This window comes from Canis aureus, chromosome 26 (assembly GCF_053574225.1).
Source record: "Canis aureus isolate CA01 chromosome 26, VMU_Caureus_v.1.0, whole genome shotgun sequence".
Classification (NCBI taxonomy): Eukaryota; Metazoa; Chordata; class Mammalia; order Carnivora; family Canidae; genus Canis; species Canis aureus.
This window is the reverse complement of record NC_135636.1, coordinates 16511468-16517467: the sequence shown is the minus strand read 5'-3', so window position 1 is coordinate 16517467 and position 6000 is coordinate 16511468. Positions and strand designations below refer to the sequence as shown.

At 40.0% G+C, this 6000-nt stretch overlaps 1 long non-coding RNA gene across 1 annotated transcript in view; it reads right to left on the bottom strand.

Moving 5' to 3' along the window:
• Positions 1-1726: 1726 nt before the first annotated feature.
• LOC144297931 (uncharacterized) overlaps positions 1727-6000 on the bottom strand; it is a 101164-nt gene continuing 96890 nt past the window's right edge. Inside the window, exons 2-3 of the long non-coding RNA XR_013364875.1 lie at positions 2780-2927; positions 1727-1923 (exon numbers count right to left, since the gene is read on the bottom strand). This is a non-coding gene — a long non-coding RNA (uncharacterized LOC144297931). The remainder of the gene's footprint in view (positions 1924-2779; positions 2928-6000) is intronic.

Genomic DNA, 6000 nt, shown 5'->3' with positions numbered 1-6000 from the left:
GTTGTCATCCGTAGGCTCAGAAGAATGAAGGGAGCAAATGGTTTCTAGGATCTGGAAGGAGAGCAAGAATGAGTCATTTAGGTCAGTTCAAAAGGCTCAGAAAGCCAAGGTGATCTCACAAAGAGAGACTCAGGAACATAAATATCCTGACCTAATTTTCTACCTCCTCTTAGGTCTCCTGGGCCTTCTTTTTTAGTCATCCCAGCTGGAAGCCAGTGGATATTGAAGCCTTTGGACATAGTCCATGTATGTTAGCTGCAATGGGCAGGGAGTTGGCTAACAAAGGGGCAGAAAAGATGTGGAAGGGCAGACAAAATACATGGAAGTGGGAAAGAGGGAAAAGAGGGTTATTGACTGACCAGAATAGAAAATTCAGGCATGTAGTCCTACTCCAACCCCCTTTCACATATTCACAATTTGGAGTTTTCAGTGAGGGAGGAATAAATACATGCTTTGAGCAGCAAAGCCCTCATGATGCAGTTGCAGATGGGTGAAATTCATAGCTTCAGCACTAGATCATTGATCTAGACCAAAATTCAAAGTTCATGACTCCTTGCAAGGTGCCATGCTGATGGCCCAGGACTAGTCATAGCCTGATTAAAAGTAAGTACCAGGGAAAAAAGTTCATGAAGCATGGCAGTGTATCACTACCAGGAGATGATAACCACATTCTCCACGGATGACTCTACTTACCTCTTGATTGATACATGGCCTTAATGGTGCCAATCCTTTTTTTTTAACGGTGCCAATTCTTTACCTCTCTCTATTCCCATGTCCTTTACCATGTGACTTTGCAGTTCCTTTCACTATAGAGATGGAGTCTGTTTTTTACTGATCTTTGAATATAGCTGTCCTTGTGATTTGCTTTAGTTAATAGAAGTATATTAATTAGAAGAGATAATATGCCAGATCTAAGCCAAGGCTCAAGAGGTCTTGTGTCTGCTCATGCTCTGTGCCTGTGTTGTCATCATGAGAACAGGCTCTGGTTAGTCTGCTGGAAGATAAGGAAAATCTAAAGCACAGCCAAGTCACTCCAGCCAATGGAGCAACAGCCACCCAACCTCACACATGGGAACAATCCCCAGCAAAGATTAGAGATTAATTTGCTTGCTGTTGACTCAAGACACTTGAACATAGTTACTGTTGTATGCTACTGTGGTTCTATGGCTGTTTATTACAGCAGCTGTGACAAGAGATAACTAATACTCTCTCTCATTTCTCTCCAGCCATACTATCGCTTCATTGGACTATTATTCCACTTTAATGACAGCTTTGACTGCATAATGACTGTAAGTCCAACTCATGAACAGCAATTTTCACAATGTCTTTGACCTCAGTCCTTGTAAGAATTGTGTTAGGCCTTTATTTGGCCTCAGTCTCTTTAATCACACTTTAATCTAAATCAAATTTCCCTGAGTTTAAATTCTAGCTTTGCTTTTTAACAGCTGCAATCTTGGTAATTAAACTTGCAAAACTTCAAACTCCTCTTCTTTATAATGGGAATAAACTGTCGTCAGAACTAAATGAGAACATATGAAGCTTTTAGTATTTAGCATAGCGCCTATGCTTTCACTCATTGGTAAGATTAGTCACAAGAGAAGAGATCCCATCTACTCCTTGTTATTATCACACTTAGAGCTGAGGTGTGGCATGTAAATCACAAAACTGGATGGAAGGAATGAGATGGACTGTCTACAACCAGTTTTTACTTCTATCTATTGTTTATTGCATCGTTTTTTAGGGAAGAAAAATTTTAATGAGGGCCAGTAATTTTATGAATAAAAACCAAGAGGCCAAGAGTCCTCAGCTTATATGTGGTTTGTGTTTACATATTCCCATGAGGGCTGCACTGCAGGTCACTTAATTAAATCAACAAAGTCTGGAGCTGATGATTCCCAGTGGTGTGCTGAAGCCAGCCTATACCTGTTGGTGAGAGTCATTCATTCAATTTTCAGCATTTTTAAGCCAGTTTTTATATACAATTAGTATTAAAAATTAAACTTATCAATTTACTGTGCAACAAGTTATATTGAATACAAAAGTAATACATACTCAAACCTAATTAATTTGTTATTTGTGTTCTTGGGCTTATTGACGTTGATTGTATGGTAGAAATACTACATAGTGGTGTGCTGCTGCACATCTCTTCCCCACATGAGTACAGTGACGCCACACTGGCTCACTGAGGTTGGCCAGAGTGGAAAGTCTAAGTGACTACAACAGGGCCAGCATACAACTGAGTGACTCCATCAGTACCTAGAAGGCACTGCTGTGTTTGTACTTGTTTAGAATGACATCCCCTGACTACTTTTGCCGTGTTATAATATTTTGTTATGATAATAGGAAGTTGCCTATAGCTTTCAGTATTCCTCCAAGGAAAAGTTTTCTTTTTCAACAATATACTGGTGAGTCAATAAACTTTAGAACAAACCATCAGAATTAACTACAGAATGTGGTCAATGTCATTCTTAGCTACCTCATGCTCTGGCAAGGGGTAGAATGAGAAAAGGAGAGCGAGGATGAGGCAACCTTAGAAACCCGGGGCAAATATTTTCTGAGGATTCTGTGACTGATCTGTTTTCCTGGCTGACTGTGGTGTGTGGAGAGAAGAGGGAATCGTGGGTACGGGTGAAGGGGATGAGACTTTCAAGCCCAGCTCCATTGCCTACCATATCTCTGACCCTGTTCTAGTCACTTGGACTCTCCTGGGCCTCAATTTTACCCAGAAAATGAGAAGATTATATGAGATTATATGTAATATCTAACTTAGTTCTCAAACCTGATGGTGTTCGGTTCACAGAAGAAAAAGGAAAAAAGAGGAAGAAACAGCTCTGGAAGACGCTCCATTTTATCTCCTCCATTCTTAATAAATCTTTGGTGGCCAGGACAATTTCAGAGAAGTGTGTCCAGTATGAGTAGAGCTCTTCCTTAAAAGGAGAGAATTTAATGCAACGAGAAACAGTTTTCATAGGGAGATTGAGACCTGTACTTCACAGCTTCTGATTTTGTTACAGGTCATGTGAAGAAAAAACTTGGACCCTTCATGTACCTGGATAATTTTAAAGGAATGTTACAGGCTGTCCTGGAGCAGGTACCAGAAATAGGCTGCTTTGTCCACTTTACAGATAGCTGGTCTCTGGAAATACACCCCAGTGGGGGGGGTAGGAGTGGCAGACAGGAGATATGGGGCCTCACTTCTTGTTGGGTAAACAGACCCTTTGGAACTGGTCAGCTCTGGCCATCCCCAGCTCGTTTGTGGAGTCCTCCACGGCCCCCAACTTCTTGTTCTGAGGCCAGCAGCCACCCCTGCCTCTGCCTCCACTTTGGTGAGTGGGAGCTAGGCTCCCACTGCCACTGAGCAAAGCAGGGGACACTCATCACCCTGAGTCAGACAAGCTGGAGGGTATGACCTATTAGACCACAGCACCCTCACCACACGCACACTGGAGTCTGACTCAAGACCACAAAAGCAGGACAGTCAGACTTCTGCGGCTAAGATCCCTTCACCTCCTCAGTTCCCAAACTCCCTGGGTGTCAGTCCACCCATCCTATGAGCATTCCTGGTGGTGAGAAACCTCAGGGCCCTGGGAGGATTGCAGGAGAAAAAAGCAGTTTAGGGCAAAGTGATTTATGCTTTTAAGAGCAAGCTGGCACTGGGATTCCATGCTGGGTATGGAGCCTACTTAAAAATAAATAAATAAATAAAAAATAAAAAAACAGAGACCAAGCTAGCACCATACCATCAGATGAAAATTTTTTTCAGAATTTGCAAACAATTCTTTACATTCGAAGAGGGCTTTGATCTCTTATAATTTTATAATTTTGTTTTCCAACTAGATTTTGAGTACTCAAAGCCTCCTTAGTTTATGCTTTTTCCAGTGCCAGTCATAAGGGGCGCCTGGGGTGCTTATGATTTGATGGATGTTTCCCCAAGGAGGGCTGTCGTTTCAACTCTTGACCCCTCTAGAAATGGCCATTACCTGCCTGGCAATATGACAGCTTTGGTCAGTGCTGCCAGCTCACCTCCCCACCACAAATTATATCTTGTCTTCTGCAAACTCACTTGACAAAACAAAAAGCTTTAGTGGCCAATATAACCCCTTTTCTCTATTTGCTTTAGTTCTATGGTGGAACATATTCCATATACATATATATGTGATTTTTTTTACATAAAACCTATCTACTCCTGAAAAGTATTATTAGCTGATCTACTTGTTTTGATATGTAGATCGATTTTGAGGGTCTCTCCTAATCTAAAACTGATTTTTTCCTAAATACTTCATTAATAGTTCTTGATCAAGCCAGATATAAAAGAAATCAATTAATCTGAGCAGTCTTAGTCCCTTACGATGGATTTGAAGAGCCACTGTATTCTACTCCTACATATACACTGAAGAGGAATGAAACATATGTTCACATAAAAACCTGCACGTAAATAATCACAACAGCATCATTCATAATAGCCAAAAGGTGCAAAACCCCCAGACATCTACCAACTGATGAAAAGATAATGAAAATGGGGTATATCTATAAATGGAATATTATTCAGATATGAAAGGCAATGAAATACTGATATGCTATATAGCACAGATGAACCTTGAAAGCATTATGTAGGCAAAGCCAGACTCAAACACCACATATTCTATTTATATGGTGTCTAGAATAGACAAATCTAAAGAGGCAGATGGTAAATTAGTGGTTGCCTAAGGGTTGATAAGAGAGGTCAAGGGATGTGCAAATTAGTAAAGGGACACCTCACTAGAGTCCAGAGGCTGAAAGTGGGAGCCCTACCACTCAATGTCAATTAGAGGAAGAATTGTTACAGACTTAAAAGAAGAATCTCAATAAGAATGAATCATTAATTATAAGCCCTCCAAAGGGAAAGATGTACAATGTACCTCCTATAAGAAACTGACTACCCCTACAACTCAGCCAATGAGAAACCAACATCACCCTGAACTGGTGTTTTTCCCCTATTGGATTTTAGTTCAAAACAACTCCTCTCAACTCCATTCTTTTTCACCGTAAAATAACATTTCTCTCCTTTGTTGTCCTTGCCTATGGTTTTGCCATAGCTTGCATTTCCTGAACTGCAATTTTCTATTCCCAAATAAACCCATTTTTGCTGGTAAAGTAAATGATTCTTATTTTTAAATCTGACAGAGGGGAAAAAAGCCAACATGGGAGATAAGGACTGATTATTAGTGGGTATAGGGTTTCTTTTTGGGGTGGTGGAAAGGTTCTAAAATTGATCATGATTATGGTTGCACAACTCTGTGAATATACTAAAAACCACTGCATTGTGCACTTTAACTGGAAGAACTGAACGGTCTGTGAACTAGATCTCAATAAAGCTATTATTAAAAAATTAAAGTTAAGAGCCAATCTTTAAGCCTCAAATTTTTTTTATTTTTTCCTTTTTGTATTGTCAATAGTAATACTTTACTATTGTGTAATTAAAATTATGGTAACAATCATCTTAAGTAACAATATAATAATTATCAAAAATAGTGCTGACATACTGTGTTTTCATGGAATAGCCTTTTATATGGAACAATCAGGAAATACGATTTAGTTGAATGGATTGGCAACAGCTACTATTTTATCGCCTTCTAAAAATTATTGGCCTGTGTGAAAATCAAAGTTCTTTTAATGCCTCCAGGGAACTGTGTGACCTACATTGTGTTTCTTCTAGGTATCATCTCCTATCACTCTTCCTCCTTGCTCCTCCTTGTTCAGTGGCCTCTGACTTCCTATGTCCGTGCACAGTTGGCATGCTCCTTCCTGTCTCAGACTTCTGCCCTGGCTATTGCATGAGCATGCCCTGGAATGCTCTTCCCACATATATGAACATGGCTTCACACTCAGTCATTCAACTTTTGCCCAGAAGTCAGCTTCTCAATGAGGCCTTCTATGACTACTCTAGTGTGTCCTTCAAACATACTAAATAATTTCCTTATTTATTATGTTTATATTTTCTTCTGTTTCCCCCTTCAAAAT